The 17,838-nt window shown below is 42.3% G+C and overlaps 1 long non-coding RNA gene across 1 annotated transcript; it reads right to left on the reverse strand.

The window, feature by feature from the left end:
* Positions 1-1,827: 1,827 nt before the first annotated feature.
* LOC123330770 lies at positions 1,828-6,765 on the reverse strand. Its single transcript, XR_006546890.1, has 3 exons — positions 6,584-6,765; positions 6,329-6,413; positions 1,828-1,985 (listed from the first exon to the last, which is right to left on the reverse strand). It is a non-coding gene; the product is annotated as an uncharacterized LOC123330770 (long non-coding RNA).
* Between the last annotated feature and the right edge of the window lie 11,073 nt (positions 6,766-17,838).

Consider the following 17,838-nt stretch of genomic DNA (forward strand, 5'->3'; position numbering starts at 1 on the left):
TGGTACAGCCAGAAAAAGAAAGCGTGTTGAAGAAAAAGATTAATGTCATGGCATCTACATATAATTAAAAAGCACATTATAAAGTGATATGATACCAGCTTGTAATATATAAATATACATAAATGTGTATCATATGTAGATTTTTTAATGGAAGTTTTATTTTCTTCTGTGACTTCTGTATTTTCTTTTTATACTAGTACATTAATATTTACCTGAAATCAGGAAAAATTATCTTTTCAAGTGCATTTTTATAAAAAGGTATTTCTTACAGATATTTATGGAATTAAAAAGAAAGGTATTAGGAATCAGGAAAGGAAGTTGGAAATGATCTTTGAAGGATAGATGGGATTTTGGCAACAAAGAGAGGCTAGTTGAGGAGGCTGACCTTTGCAGAAGGAACAGTACAGTCAGTGATACAAAATAAGAAGTTCAGCAAACACCAAGAGGTCAGTTTGCTTGGAGCACAGATTCACTTGGGAGAAATATAGGTGAGTCAGTCTGGAAAGGTAGGGCTTTGATCCTGCATACCAAGCTGAACCCTCTGTGATTTGATGGCTGGAAGAAGAATCCTGAGGCTTGAACTGTGCAGGTGATAAATTTTAAAGTAAATGTTCCTGTATCCTCTTCCTTAATGAGGTTCTAGATCTTAGCCCTTCTTCTAGTTCAGCTGCTAAGTCATGTCTGACTCTTTGCCCCATTGCCTGCAGCATGCCAGGCTCCTGTGTCCTCTACTGTAGCCCAGAGTTTGCTCAAATCCATGTTCTTTGAGTCAATGGTGCTATCTGAAACTTCTCATCCTGTCCCACCCCCTTCTCCTTTGGCTTTAAATCTTTCCCAGCATCAGGGTCTTTTCCACTGAAAAGCTCTTCTACCCTAATGCTGTTTGGGTATCAGATAGACTCAGAATGAAGAGGAAGGGACAACAGTTTTTGCATTCCAGCTGTTCACAGAGTGAGAACTTGCTTCTCTGAGTGAGGCCCTTGCTTCTCTGGTTATTCATTACTGCAATTTATTCAGAAGGCAGCAGTTTCAGAGAGCAAATTAGCAAAGAGTAAAAATGAAAGAAAGAAGAAATGTGCACTTTAAAACCAATGCTTAGGAAAAGTTTATTTTTTTTACAGCCTTCTATGATTGGCTCTTTTTTTTTAGATCCCATATAAAAGTGAAATCACACAGTGTTTGTGTTTCTCTGATTTATTTCACTTAGTGTAATGTCCTCAAGATCCATCCATGTTTTCAGAAATGGTGTGATTTTCTTCTTTTTTATGGCTGAATAATATCCTTTGCACTCTTTTTTGACTGTGGCCCTCCATAAGAAATACATTCTACATCTCAACCCAGAATATATATGCCCATGCACACAGACACACACACACACCCACACCTCTGAAACAAAACATTTCATGAAATATTACCATTATTTTATGCAATTCTTTCTGATATTTTCAATTTTATATTTTTCTTTTTAAATACTGATCATTGATCTTCAGACCCATTATAGGGCTCCAAAATGCCTTGAAGGATATTAAGAAAAGGCTAGACTATTATTCCCTACTATGTTTGCATTTTCACTTAAATATCCATACAGGAGGTGACCTGAAGTTTGCCATGTTTACCCGTCCAGAAATCAGCAGGACAGGCAACACTCTCGCAGGATGTGGTGGAAGAGGGGCTAGAAGGATTGGCAGGAGCCATGTTTGGGTTTCTTTTCCCTTCTCAGTAAATATTTCCTGATACCAGTATTTCTCAGAAACCATAAATGCTTTCTCATTGTCTAGGTTCAGATACAGACTGAACTTTAAACAAGACTAGGCTACTGACAGCGTATTACTGGAGACAACTGTTTATTTGAATGAATGCAATCACAAACTAAAATAAAAGGGAAAATGATATATCTCAGTTGTGACAAAACGTAGAAGCCATCTTACTCAACACTGTTGGAATGCTACGGGGACAGGAAGTATCAGCCCCGAGAAGACTGGAACCTGAGAAAAGATGAAAATATCAACTTTATTACCAACAAAGCTGAGCTAAAAAATGTCCTGGTCAATGACCTGGTTAATGACCAAAAGCTTTTTACTATTCTTTGAATTAAAATAGTCTCCCCCAAATTCCAACCTCCACTTTGCAGAGGCCTATCAGCTTTAGCCACGTATGATTAGGAAGGATTGCCCTCTAAGTCCCTGTGTGTGCGCATGTGCGCCTGCGCTCAGTCATGTCCAACTCTCTGCAACCCCATGAACTGTAGCCCAGTAGGTGCTGTCCATGGGATTTCCCAGGCAAGAATACTGGAGCAGGTTGCCATTTCCTACTCCAGGGGATCTTCCCAACCCATCTCTAAGGGCAGGTAGATCCAAATTCACCAGTTAGGTAGATCACTCCTTCTGGAATAACCAGCACAAATTCTCCCTTATCTCACCTCCTATGGGGAAAAAATGTTTTTAAAGGAATAGGACATACGTATTTTTCCCTGCCCAAACAAATCAATCTGGCCCAATGGTTGGTCAGTTAATAGGAAAAGTATATTAAAGTGACAAATACAAACCTTAACATTTCATTTTCACTTCAAACCTGTAAGGAACACCCACTTGCCAATCTTTCGGTGTGAGGGCAAACCTTTTATTTGAGCAACGGTGGCAGTTAGAATTCTTAAGTTGTCTTTCTTACGTAATTCATATCCATGATGTATTTTCTATGCTTTCCAATTTGGTTTTTTTAAAGTTGACTGAGAGGGACCTCCCTGGCGTCCACTGGTTAGGACTCCACGCTACCACTGCAGGGAGCATGGGTTCATTCCCTGGTTGGGGAACTAAGATCCAGAATGCTGTTCAGCACAGCTGAAATAAAATAGAATAATTTAAAAAATAAAATTGACTGAGGACTTAAAATTTCCTCCAAAGCAATATAAATAGAGGCTCCTTCTTTTAAAAAAATATCCTTTATATTTCTGCTTCCCACGTATGGTTTGCTAGTAATTTTCATGTGGTCTTTAGCTAATATTTCCAAAGCATTCAACTGACATTTCATAGAAACAGCTCCTTCTCTTTCAGGCTTATGTCTTATCAGTTTATGTAATTTTAATTAAATCAGTTATACTCTGGCAAATAGCTGTCATAAGCAGTTTTGGGACCAACCACAACAGACTCTTGTTAGGTATCTAACAAAACTGGTAGGAAGATGTATGTATACATTCCAGATGTAGACTCACTAATCCAAAGCATTCAGCAGGCATGGAAAGTAGTCAATATATTTATTTGGAGGGAATGGAAAGTGTTGATTCCAGCTAGTTCATTAAAACTACCGAATGCTCATTTTACTAGTATAGCCAACTCTGGGCGTGTGTATCTTAACCATCCCCTTGCATCATGTGTACATTTTATAAATGTTTATTGATATTCAGGACAGCTCCTGATATTCAGGACTATACTAGGCCCTGAAGAAGCACAGCTCACTGAAGAAGAAACTGGTACATGAACAGGATGAAGAGGCAGGTAAAGACAGAAGAACATTAAGGGCCAAATCCCTTTACCTTCTCTCTCAGTCCCCTCAAAATCCCTGCCCCTCCATTCCCATTTAGCTAAAAGATAGCTCTAACTATCTTAGGATTGGTACGGCTATGAAAGAAATCCACATAGTAATACACCTACTACACTAGTATATATATAGGGCTTCCTCACTGACTCAGGTGTAAAGAATCCTCCTGAAATGCAGAAGACAGTTTCGATCCCTGGGTCTGGAAGATCCCCTGGAGAAGGGCATGGCAACCCACTCCAGCATTCTTGCCTGGAGCATCCCATGGACAGAGGAGCCTGGCGGGTTATAGTCCAGGGGGTCCCAAAGAGTCGGACACGACTGAAATGACTTAGCATGGTGCATGTATACACACACACCTTATGTATTTTCCATTGCTAATAAGAAGATGCAATTGGCCCATTCAGAGAAAGCTGTAGCAATGGGAATTTGTATAATCCTCTTAAAAAACAATTTGACAATACTTCTGAAGAGCCTTAATAGAGATGTGACTCTCTTTTGACTCATGAGTACCACTCCTAGAAACTTTTCCTTAAGAAAAATTCCTCCCTCTTTTTCACTAAGATGGCACTGAAGGCAAAGAAGGAAATCCTTGCCCCTCCCAAAGCCAAAGCCAAGACCAAGAAAGCAGCGTTGAAAGGCATCCACGACCGCAAAAAAAAAAAAAATTTGGATGTCACCCACCTTGCCACAGCCTAAAACACTGCAGCTCAGGGGGCAGTGCAGACAGGTATCCTCAGAAGAGTGCCCCTAGGGAAAGGAAGCTTGACCACTGTGCCATTATCAAGCTCCCCCTCACCACCAAGTTAGCCATGAAGAAGATAGAAGACAACACATTTGTGTTTATTGTGGATGTCAAGCATCAAATCGAACAGGCTGTGAAGAAGTGGTATGACATTGATGTAGCCAAGATCAACACCTTGATCAGATGTGATGAAGAGAAGACGTATGTTTGCCTGGCTCCTTACTATGATACTTTGGATGTTGCCAACAGTTTGGGATCATCTAAACGGAGAAGGAAATGGCAACCCACTCCAGTATTCCTGCCTGGAGAATCCCAGGGACAGAAGAGCCTGGTGGGCTGCTGTCCATAGGGTCGCACAGAGTCAGACACGACTGAAGCGACTTAGCATGCATGCATGCATTGGAGAAGGAAATGGCAACCCACTCCAGTATTCCTGCCTGGAGAATCCCAGGGACAGAGGAGCCTGATGAGCTGCTGTCTGTGGGGTCGCACAGAGTCAGACATGACTGAAGCAACTTAGCAGCAGCAGCAGCAAACTGAGTCCAGCGGGCTAATTCTAAATATAAAAGTTTTCACTAAAAGAAAGAATCCTCCCCAGGGACGTCCCTGGCAGTCCGGAGGGTAAGACTTTGCCTTCCAATGCAGGGGGTATGGGTTCAATCCCTTGTCAGGGAGTTAAGATCCCACATACCTGCCTGGTGGCCAAAAAACCAAAACATAAAACAAACAATATTGTAACAAATTCAATAAAGATTTTAAAAGTGGTCCACCTTAAAAAAAAAAAAAAGAATCCTCTCCAAAAGTGAACAGCCACGTGCATAATATTTACTGTAACCTTATTTGTGATAGTGAAAGTTTGAAACATATGAATGATTAAGTAATTTATGGCTTGAAATATTGTATAACTTACCACTGAGTAAGCACCCAGTGGGGTAACAGAAAAGTATTAAATGAAAAAAAGATACAGTTTGTTCAACTACACTGAGAACTACCAATTAGATACTTGAAAAGGGTGAACTTTTGGAAATTCCCCAGTGGTTCAGTGGTTAAGACTCTGGGCTTTCACTGCTGGAGCCCTAGTTCAATCTCTGGTTGGATCCTGGTACAGCCAAGGAAGTATAAAAATAATGAAAGGGTGAACTTTGTGAATCATGTTCATTTCTTTTAAAAAGATATAACTCTCCAGTTTTACTTTTGTATCAGCCAAGATCAGCAGGAAACAGATGGCCTGCTCAGGGAGTGTAACTGAAGACAGTTAATGAAGGTACAGTGTACAAAGATGTGGGCAGGGTTGAGGGAAACCAACCAAGGATAATGAAGTACCCCAGGGCAGTTATCTGCCGAGAAGCCATTATCAACCATAGGCCTGAAGAGGCAAAGAGATGGAACCAGTGCCCAGTGAGAGCCACAGCTGAGACAGAGGGCCAATGGGAACTTCTAGGAACACGGTTCTTTCTCTCCATCTCTCTCTCACTTCTGTGGTACCTCCCATTGGCTGAACCCAAGAGGAAGTCTAAGGGCAAATGAGCCCAGATGACATTGTCCTTCAAGGTCAGCCTCTGGAGAAGGACCGAGAGGGGTGGATTTGGAGGCAGCTTATCTAGCAGATAGGTGATCATATAACAAGGTGAGGCTGGTTAAACATATGGCCAAGGACCTTAAGGGAAACCTGGAAAATTAGGGCTTGTAGAGGTAGTTAGAGAACAGCAGGATGGATAGAGGGGGCAAGAAAAATTGTTACCTCAGGCTGAGACAAGGATGAGAGCCAGAGGCAGGAACAGTTTATTGTTTGGTCAAATACTGAGCTAGAGCCCGAGCTCTGGACTCATTAATAGGAGTACGTGCATGCCCAGTAGCTTCAGTGGTGTCCAGCTCTTTGTGACCCCATGGACCATAACCCACCATTCTCCTCTGTCCATGGGATTCTCCAGGCAAGAATACTGGAGTGGATTGCCATGCCCTCCTCCAGGGGCTCTTCCCAACCCCATTAATAGGAGATACAGAACTAAATCAGAGTGGCACATCAGAAATTCTCCACCTGTTGGCTATTACCTTGTATTTCTCCTTCCCAGTGAAACTTCATGCCTTCAACAAATAATTGTTTTAGTACTTAGTATGTGCCAGGAACTGTTAGGCCCTGAGGATTGGAGAATAAACAAAATTAACTTAACATCCTTGCTCTCCTGGAGTTTACATCCTGGTGGCAGGGAGAGACAACAGATAAGTAAATATAAGTCAGGGGTGATAGGTGCCATAAAAAAAAAAAAAATGCAGGAGAGCAGGGAAATAAAATCCTGTCCATTTTACCTCTTTTAAAAAGCCCATGTGTGCACGCGTACCAAGTCGATTCAGTCCTGTCTGCCTGTTTGCGATACTATGGACCATAGCATCAGGCTCTTCTATCCATGGGATTCTCCAGTCAAGAATACTGAAGTGGGTTGCCATGCCCTCCTCCAGGGGATCTTCTGAGCCCAAGGATGGAACCCAGGTCTTCGATCTGGAATCCACATTGCAGGCAGATTCTTTATCTTCTGAACCACCAAGGAACCCCCCCCTCCCCCGCCACACACACACACACATACACACAAAACAAGTCCCTACATGCCCGCAAACTCCAGAGCTCCTGAGTAAATCAGGACTTCGATCTGCACTACGATGAGACTATCCTAATTGACCTTCCAGCCTCCAGCAAACTCCATCTAGTTCTGCACTCTGCTGTGAGGATCTTTCTGATCTTATCAGTGTGCTCTGCTCAGTCATTCAGTTGTGTCCGATCTTTGCAACCCCATGGACTGTAACCAGTCAGGCTCCTCTGTTCATAGGTTTTTTTCAGGCAACAATACAGGAGCCGGTTGCCATTTCCTTCTCCAAGGAACCTTCTTGACCCGGAGATCGAACTCTCATCTCCTGTGTTGGCAGGCAGAATTTTTACCACTGATTCACCTGGGAAAGCCCCGTTCTTGTCAGTGCCTTGCCTTAAAAAAAGTACCCGTCAATGCTCTTATTTGCTTATCATGTTGTATAATGCCTAACCTCTGTCTAATGGATCTTATCTTCTGGATCTATCACTTGCATATACCTCTTTCATTCTCCTTTTCCCTAATTGTCTGTAGTCTATTGACCAAGCTGCACTTTCTCTCATTTCTGTACTATTGTCCCTGCTGCTCTTTCCATTTGGAACATTCACCCAAACTCCCTGCCTCCTCCCAAGGTTGGCAATCTTCTCCTACTTATTCTTCTAAGCCCATTAATTCCCACCTTTTGGTCAAGCTTCCCTGACCTTCCCTGGCATGAGGGAGTGTCTTCTAGTTCCCACCTTTGTGTTATCAGTACATTAGGCACCTCATACCATACAATCCTAGTTCTTGGATCTCAGGTGTACATGATGAGGTTAAATATGATCCATGAGTCAGGGATCCTATATTCTTTTGCTCATGTGTGACCATCTTTTGCTACTTATCCCACTTAAAAACTACAATTGACAACTTACATATACCCTCCCCCCAAATCCAGTGCTTAACCTTTCTTTTTCTTTCAGTTTTATTGAGATATAACTGATATGCAGCACTGTGTAAGTTTAGGTGTAGAGTTGTCTCTCAGGTTGTTGGAAGAGGGTGTTTGTTATGACCAACGTGTTCTCTTGGCAAAACTCTGTTAGCTTTTGCCCTGCTTCATTTTGTACTCGAAAGCCAAACTTGCCTGTTATTCCAGGTATCTCTTTGACTTCCTACTTTTGCATTCCACTCCCCTGTGATGAAAAGAGTATGTTTTTCTGGTGTTAGTTCTAGAAGGTCTTGTAGGTCTTCATAGAACTGTTCAGCTTTAACTTCTTCAGCATCAGTGGTTGGGTCATAGACTTGGATTATTGTGATGTTGAATGTTTACCCTGGAAACAAACTGAGATCATTTTGTCATTTTTGAGATTGCACCCAAGTACTGCATTTTGGACTCTTGTTGACTATGAAGGCTACTCCATTTCTCTAAGGTATTCTTCCCCACAGTAGTAGATATAATGGTCATCTGAATTAAATTCGCCCATTCCCATCCATTTTAGTTCACTGATTCCTAAAATGTTGATGTTAACTCTTGCCATCTCCTGCTTGACACATCCAATTTACCTTGATTCATGGACCTAACATTCCAGGTTCCTATGCAATATTGTTCTTCACAGCATCAGTCTTTACTTTCACCACCACCAGCTGCTGCTGCTGCTAAGTGGCTTCAGTCATGTCTGACTCTGTGCGACCCCAGAGACGGTAGCCCACCAGGCTCCCCCGTCCCTGGGATTCTCCAGGCAAGAACACTGGAGTGGGTTGCCATTTCCTTCTCCAATGCATGAAAGTGAAAAGTGAAAGTGAAGTCGCACAGTCGTGTCCAACTCTTCACGACCCCATGGACTGCAGCCTACCAGGCTCCTCCGTCCATGGGATTTGCCAGGCAAGAATACTGGAGTGGGTTGCCATTGCCTTCTCTGTTCACCACCAGACACATCCACAATTGAACATCATTTCTGCTTTGACCCAGCCTTTTCATTCTCTCTGTAGCTATTTCTCTTCTCTTCCCAAGTAGCATATTGAACATCTACTGATCTGGAGGTCTCATCTTCCAGTGTCATATCTTTTTGCTTTCTCATACTGTTCATGGGATTCTCAAGGCAAGAATACTAGAGTGGTTTGCCAACCCCTTCTCCAGTGAACCACATTTTGTCAGAACTCTCCACCATAACCTATCCATCTTGGGTGGCCCTTCACAGCATGGCTTATAGCTTCACTGAGTTACACAAGGCTATGATCCATGTGATCATTTTGGTTAGCTTTCTGTGATTGTGGTTTTCATTTTGGAGTCTGCGGATTTGTAGTCTTGCTTCTTCTGTCTGCCCTCTGATGGATGAGGATAATAGGCTTGAGCAAACTTCCTGATGGGAGGGACTGACTGTGGGGAAAACTGGGTCTTGCTCTGGTGGGCAGAGCCATGCTCAGTAAATCTTTAAACCAATTTTCTGCTGATGGGTGGGAATGTGCTCCCTCCTTGTTAGTTGTTTGGCCTGAAGCAACCCAGTCCTGGAGTCTACAACCTCTATGGTAGGGCTAATTGTGACCTCCAAAAGAACTTACGCCAACGCACATCTCCCAGGACTGCTGCTGCCAGCGCCCCTGTTCCCATCAGCAGGTGCCGAACCACCCCTCTGCAGGAGACCCTCGAACACTCACAGGCAGGTCTGGCTCCGTCCCCTGTGGGGGTCACTGCTCCTTTCCCCTGGGTTCTGGTATGCACAAAGTTTTGTTTGTGCCCTCCAAGAGTCTGTTTCCCCCAGTCCTCTGGAAATTTCTGTAATCAAATCCCTGTAAGTTTCTGTACATTTAGGTGGACAGCATAATGATTTGAATTCCATACATTATGAAATGATAACCACAATAGATTTGTAAACACCCATCATCTCTTATAGATACCTTATAAAAGAAAAAGGAAAAAAATTGTTTTCCTTGTGCTGAAAATTCTTAAGATTTCTCCCTTAACTTTCATATATAACATACCTCAGTATGTTATATGCTAAATTCTATGACTCATGTTGTACATTGCATTCCTGCCACTGGATGTTGAAAGCTGGTAACTTTTGACCACCTTCACCCCATTCCCCCTCCCCATCCCCCTCCAAGTACCACTTCCTCTGGCAAGCACAAATCTAATCTCTTTTGCTTGGAGTTTGTTTGCTTGTTTTGGGGGAGGCTTTTTGAAGTATAATTGACCTACAACATTATGTTAGTTTCCTGGTGTCTGGTATGGTGATTTGATATTTCCATACATTATAGAATGATCTCCACCACATTGCTTAATCTTGTATTTATCATATTCTTGTTCTTAAAAATAATTAATATAAAAAATAAATATTTCATTATATATATATATGTATATACATCAATGCTTGCTCGTGTACTAAGTCACTTCAGTCATGTCCAACTCTTTTGAGACCCCATGGACCATAACCTGCCAGGCTCCTCTGTCCATAGGATTCTTCAGGCTAGAGTACTGGAGTGGGTTGCCATGCCCTCCTCTAGGGGATATTTCCAACCCAGGGATCAAACCCACCTGTCTTATTTCTCCTGCATTGGCAGGTGAGTTCTTTACCACAAGTGTCATCTGAGAAGTCCTATATATATCTATATATATATATTTTTTACTATACCACACAACGTGCAGGACCTTAGTTCCCTGAGCAGGGACTGACCCCATACCCTCAGCAGTGAAAGCTGCGGAGGCCTAACTACTGGACCACTAGAGAATTCCAAAAAAATTATCTTTAAAAATTGTCCCAGCTTTATAAAAATTTAAAGTTAAAAGTCTTGCTTTTTAAGGGAACCCTCCTCTACTGTTGGTGGGAATGTAAATTGTCCTTTTCTCATTAATTTTCAGGATTTCTTTATATGTTCTTTTAATAATCTTTTGCATTTTTTTATTTGGTTGGAATTCAAACAAACAGAAGAAAAAATTTTTTTAATTTTCAAAAATTTGTATAAAAGACCCTGATGCCGGGAAAGACTGAAGACAAAAGGGGAAGGGGATGGCAGAGGATAAGATGGTTAGATAGCATCACCAACTCAATGGACATGAATTTGAGTAAACTCCATGAGATAGTGAAGGACAGGGGAGCCTGGTGTGCTGCAATGGATGGAGACACAAAGAGTCAGACATGACTTAGCAACTGAACAACAATGAAAGTGTATTTACATACAGACATAAGTATATAATTTTGTGTATGAACATGTGCATATATTCCCAAAACATGTATTATTAACTATAGTTGCTTATTAAAATGATATAATTCCTTACTTAATATCCTGGGATTTCTTTTTTTTTAATTCAACTATAGTTGATTAACAATATTGTGTTAGTTTCAGGTATACAACTTCAGACTCATTCCATTATAGGTTATTACAAGATATCGAATATAGTTCCCTGTGCTATATGGTAAATCCTTCTCATTTATCTATTGTATATATAGCAGCATGTCCTGGGACTTCTTTTTTACTCTTCTTGTTTTATTGCTAAGATCCATCTCAGCTCTGTTGCATGTAGCTGAGTTTATTGTGGCTGCTGTAGACTATTTCGATGTGTGAATATGCTAATATTGCTTTGTTGCAGGCAGCAAACACTCTTGGTGCTCTGTGTTCTTCCCTTTGGCCCACATCTGGTTTTAGCTAAGTATGTGGTAGCCAGTTTCATGGGACCTCCCACTTACTGACAATGCCCACCACAAGTGCTAGGCCTGGGGCCTCTCCGATTTCTGCTCTACCGCCTTCTCAAAAGCCCTAAGAGCCTTCCCAGTCCTCTCCCAGGCAGAGACTGAAAGTAAAGAGCCTTAGCCCTCAACTAATGGGGGAACTGAGCCAAGGGATAAATGCCCAGGCTCCTTTCCTTCGGATGGACAATTCTGGGAGGCATTTTGCATATTTCTCAGCGGTCTCTATGGAATCACACGCCTCACATTGGCTTTTCCTGCTGCTTTGCCTCAGCTCTCTCCCTCTTTTTCACTCCTCTGCCAGAGATCACTTCCCAAATAAATAACCTGCACCCAAGTCCTCATCCCAGTCTCTGCTTTGGGGAACCTCCAACTAACACAGCCACTTTACTGATAAGGAGCATTCAGATTGTTGCAAGTTTTTGCTATTGCCAATGTGCTACTAAGAATATTCATATAAAACCCGCTGATGCACAAGTGCAAGAATTTCTCTTGCATATTTACTTACTTGGCTGTGTTGGGCCTTAGCTGGGGCATGCAGGATCTTCATTGAGTCACGTGGGAGCTTTCCTTTTGGTGCATGGACTCTCTAGTTGTGGTGCGCAGGCTCAGTATTTGTGGTGAGGGCTTAAATGCTCCATGGCATGTGGAATCTTAGCTCCCTAACCAGGAATCAAACCCACGTCACGTCAATTAAGGCAGATTCTTAACCACTGGACCACCAGGGAAGTCGCACAAATTTATACAGGAGTAAAATTGTTGGGTCAAAAGTTAAGTGAACTTTCAGCTTTACAAGATAATCCCAAACTGCTAATCAAAGTGGTTTTTACCAATTTACAGTTTCAACAACATTGTATAGGTGATCTTATTGTTCCAAATCCTCAACACTTGGTTTTGTCAGATTTCTTAATTTTCATCTCTCAGATAGATATCAAATAGAATCTCATTGTGGTCTCAATTTGTACTTCTTGCTGATTAATAAGGTTGAACATGTATTTGTATATTCATATATTCACATTTTTTGGACCATAAATGTTTCATCTTCTGAGAAATTCTTTTCAAATATTTTGTCCCTTTTTCTATTTGGTTGACTGTTCTTTCCTCATTAATTTTACTAATTCTTTTGCAGTTATGTTTATTCTCCTTTGAAACTTAGATGCTCAAAACAAAATTAACTATAATCTTCACTGAATATTACCTTTTTCTTGCTTACAAAATTAATGCATGCTTATTTTTAAAGAAACATATCATACAGATATGTTTAACTTAGAAATTCTTCCTTACTATCAGCTCCACCCCACCTCCAAGAAGGAATAACTCCCATGAATATTTGGGGGAATTTTGTTGTCACATCTCTCACCCAGATTAGATTGATAATTTCTTAAGGGTAAAGCTGTGTTTGTTTTTAAATTATTCTTTATTTTTTTATTATTATTTTTAAATTTTGGCTATGCTAGGTCTTCATTGTGGCCAGTGGTCTTCTCTTGTTGCCCCGCAGAATGCAGGATCTTAGTTCCCTGATCAGGGATCAAACCCATGTCCCCTGCAGTGGAAGGCAGATTCTTAACCACTGGCCTGCCAGGAAAGTCCAAGGACTGTGTTGTATTCATCTTTATATCCTCCTTCCAGGCATAGTGCCTGGTTTAGAGCAGGAACACAATACATTATTGTTGAATGAATTGCTGAAAGCTGGGTTAGAACAGAAATTTTGAAGTTACAAGAAGACTTCAGTTTGGAACAGAGGATTTGTGTAAAAGTGGGAGATAGCACTGCTAAAATGTGTTGGGGTTTGATTACCCAAAGTCTTGGCCGTTGGGCCAGAGTGTTTGATTATCTTAGAGGCAGCCACCCGGGAAGGCATTCAAGAATTTTCAGGTGGAGGGAGGTTATTTGTTTTTTGTTTTTAAACCAGCAACAGAGAATCTAACACTGATAATCCAGTCATCTAATGACGATATACAGGATATAAGGGGGAGGAGGTTGGAGAAAATGAAACTGAAGACAGAAAAATGAATGAATTGGGCTTCCCTGGTGGCTCAGTGGTAAACAATCCACTTGCCAATGCAGGAGACATGGGTTCGATCCCTGATCTGGAAAGATCCCACATGTCTCGGAACAACTAAACCCATGCGCCACAACTACTGAACCTGTGCTCTGGAGCCCGGGAGCCGCAACTACTGAAGCCCACAAGCCCTAGAGCCTGTGCTCCCCAAGAGAAGCCACAGCAATGAGAAGACCATGCACCACAACTAGAGAGTAGCCTGGCTATCCTAGAGAAGAGCCCATGAAGCAACAAAGACCCAGCACGGCCCCCCAATAAATAGATAAATAAAATTATTTTTTAAAAAAAGAAAAATGAGTGAATCAAGAGGTTATTAACTTCTGGGGGAACCTAGATGCTCATGTAAAGCATGAGAACAGTGTCTCAGAAAAATAGACATAAACCCAAACCCATTCACTTTTTAAGTACCCTTTGTTTGTGGGTTGGTTATTCTAAGAGTGAGAGAGTAAGAACCTGAACCATGGGGACAGGATGTGTTCATTCATTCAGACATGTTTATCCATCTCCTACATGCAAGGCACCAGGCTGAGTACTGAGAACAGACACTGTCCAGTTGGGGCGTCGGGGGTACAATACAGCACGGCCGTCAAGAGCATAGACTCTAAGCCCAGCGGTCTGATTGCAAACCCCTGCCAGATGTTTGGAACCTTGGCTAATTTACTGAAGTTATCCACACCTTACAGGTGTTATAGAGGCAGGGCTGCCACCAGCCTCGTGATTAAGATGGGAATCCCACAGCTGTATAAAGCACTTAGAATTCATGGCATGCAGGAAGTCTTGAGCAGAGCCCTAAGGCTGAAACCAGAGTGGAGAACAAGAAGAGGAAGCAGACAGCACGGGTTTGATTTCAAGAACTTTGGTTACAATAAAGGAGGAGAGAGAAGGTTAGAGGGGGAAGTGAGGGCAAGGAAGATTTTTCTTTCTTTCTTTCTTTTTTTTTTTTTTTATGCTGAGAGGGAGGATGTAATGGAGTGGGAGAGGCTGAGGGCATATCACTGATGATCTTGCTCTTTCCCTCTAAGGGTACCCAGATGGTAGGAGGGGTAAAGGTGGAGGGCCCTGCTTTCGATAGGAAGCCGCTTCCGCTTGTGAGCTGGGGGAGTGTGGTGTGGCTGCAGGTGCTGGCTTTGAAGTAACCACAGGCAAGCGAGAAGGAATGTCACCCATGGGGGAGAGGCGAGGGGCTGTGGTGACTGGTGGGAGGTCTGAGGAGAGAGAAAAAATTGTGACACACCATTTAAAGATGGGATGGTCAGAAACTAGAGGAAAGAGACAAGACTGCCAGGTGCTGGGAAATGTGTCAGGATCCTGACCTGTCTGGGTGGATAACTTCTCGTGGTTATGGGAACCACAGGAGGAGGGAAGCACCCAAAGAAGCGGTGGCAGTGGCAGCGGCTAGTCGCTCAGTCATGTCCAACTCTTTGCAACCCCGTGGACGATAGCCAATGGGATTCTCCAGGCAAGAATACTGGAGTGGGTGGCTATTCCCTTCTCCAGAGGCTCTTCCTGACTCAGGGATTGAACCCCAGTCTCCTGTTTTGCAGGCGGATTCTTTACCATCTGAGCCACAAAGAAGCAGTGGTAAGTGCCAAGTGTCACGGTGGTGAAGTTGGGCAGAATGGGGGCGGATGGGGGATTTGCCAATTGACTGGTCATGACTGAAGCAGCGTCTTGAGGGTCACTATAGTGTCAGAGCAGAGAGGAGAGGGACTTCCCTGGTGGTTCAGTGCTTAAGACTTTGCTTTCCAATGCAGAGGGTGCGGGTTGAATCCGTAGTCGAGGAACTAACATCCCACATGTCTTGTGGCCAAAAAATCAAAACATAAAACAGAAGCAGTGTTGTAACATTTAATAAAGACTTAAAAAATAGAACTATATTTGTAAAAAGAAAAAGAAAAGAAAGAAAGGAGAGAAAGAACTACAATGCAGTAGAACACACGCAAGCTGAGACCTCTGACTGTGAAATGAACGGGCAAAGTAAGATATTAACCAGTCCAAGTCTTAACTTAATAAGAAGGTAACTAAATCAGTGATGTGTATTTTTCTTTCTAAAGGTTGGGAAAGCTATTTGTATATAATTATTTAATTAATTTATTTATGATTTACCAGCCACAGCACTTGGCTTATGAGAATCTCAGTTCCCCGACAAGGGATTGAACTCTGGCCCCCTGCAGTGGAAGTGTGGGGTCCTAACCACTGGACCACCAGGGAAGTCTCTAATTATTATTATTTCTTGATAAGGCAAAGGCAACAGTCATACATGCTGGCAGGAATAAGGCTCCCCAAGGTCAGCAGGGTTATGATAAAGGATAATGTGAAAATGTTAGCTGTTCAGTCATGTCCAGTTCTTTTCAACTCCAAGGACTGAAGCCCACTAGGCTCTTCTATCCATGGGATTCTCCATGCAAGAATACTGGAGTGGGTTGCCATCCCCTTCTCTCCACCCAAGGATCAAACCCTGGCCTGCAGGCAGATTCTTGATTGTCTAAGCCACCAAGCATAATGTAGTCAAAAACAACTCCTCTGAGCCAGGTGTTTTCCATTAGACTATGTTATCCCCAATTTATCGAGGAGGAAACTGAGGCTTAGAGTAGTGAAATCACTTGCCGCAAATCACTGCTAATAAGAGGCAGAGTCAAGGTCACATGGCTCTAAAGCACTGTCCAGTGGCTAAGACTCCACACTCCCAATGCAGGGGGCCGGAGTTCAATCCCTGGTCAAGGAACTAGATCCCATATGCTGCAACCACACACACACACACAAAGAACAGAGAGATCCCACAGGCTGCAACAAAAATCCCACTTGCCACAGTGAAGACCTGATGCAGCCAAATAAGCATATTTAAGAATAATAATAAAGCACCAATGCTTGCCTACCCCCATACCACAGACAGAGCTTCCCTGGTAGCTCAGCTGGTAAAGAATCTACCTGCAATGTGGGAGACCTGGATTGGATCCCTGGGTTGGGAAGATTCCCTGGAGGAAGGCATGGCAACCCACTCCAGTATTCTTGCCTGGAGAATCCCATGGACAGATGAGCCTGGGAACCTACAGTTCATGGGGTCGAAAAGAGTCAGACGCAACTAAGCACAGCACAGCACAGCATACTACAGACAAGCAGAAAAGTTGGCACTTCTGGGGAGGAGGATGGTTTGTGTTTCTTTAGAATAACTCTCCTTCCAACTCACATAGGTAAGCCTATGGACTTTTAAAGTTGGCATGACTGCATTTGCAGGAACATGGATGGACCTAGAGAGTGTCATACAGAATGGAGTAAGTCATCCAGAGAAGAAGAAATATCCTGTGACATCCCTTATATGTGGAATCAAAAAGAAATAATAAAAACAAACTTACAAAACAGAAAAAGACAGACTTAGAAAATGAACTTATGTTTGCTGGGGGAAGGCATAGTTAGGGAGCTGGGGATCGACATCTACACACTGCTATATTTAAAATGGATAACCAACAAGTTCCTATGGTACAGCATAGGGAACTCTGCTCAATGTTATGTGGCAACCTGAATGGGAGAGGAGTTTGGGGGAGAATGGATACATGTATATGTGTGGCTGAGTCCCTTCACTGTTCGCCTGAAACTATCACAATACTGTTAATTGGCCATACCCCAGTATAAAATAAAAAGTTTGAAGGACAAAAAACAATACAAAGAAATAAAGTTGGCATGATTGAGATAGTCTCACTTTACATAGAAGAAAATTCAGGTCAGAGAATTGAGCTGACCGCTCTGTAGTAAGAGGATTTCTTGGCGTGGTCAAAAAAGTTACACAGAAGACTTGGGACAATTGAGTGGCCAGTTGATCCATCGAGCCCTCCACCCAAATGGTTGCTTCATGGAAGAATTAACCTTCTCTTAATTTAAGGGAGTAGAGGGGAAAACAGTTTGCACATATTTACAAGTTGTTTCTGACAATGACCAACATGAGGCATTTTATGGTGTATTTTCTCATCTATCGGTGTTTTCTGAGAGATGACTTCAAAATATCTTCCTAAAGAAAGAATAGATCTCAGTACTTCCCCAGGCAGTGGCTAAGACTCTCCCTTCCAATGCAGGGGATGAGGGTTTGATTCCTGGTCTGGGAACTAGATCTCAAATGCCACAACTAAACAAAAACAAAAAAAAAACAGTGATCCTGCATGCCACAACTGAAAGATCCTGGGTGCCACGACTAAGACCCAGCAAAGCCATATAAATAAACAAAAAGAAAAAGAAAAAACAGATTTCATTTCTTTTTGCCAAACAAAAACA

The sequence above is a fragment of the Bubalus bubalis genome, chromosome 20, assembly GCF_019923935.1.
Source record: "Bubalus bubalis isolate 160015118507 breed Murrah chromosome 20, NDDB_SH_1, whole genome shotgun sequence".
In the NCBI taxonomy this organism is placed as follows: Eukaryota; Metazoa; Chordata; class Mammalia; order Artiodactyla; family Bovidae; genus Bubalus; species Bubalus bubalis.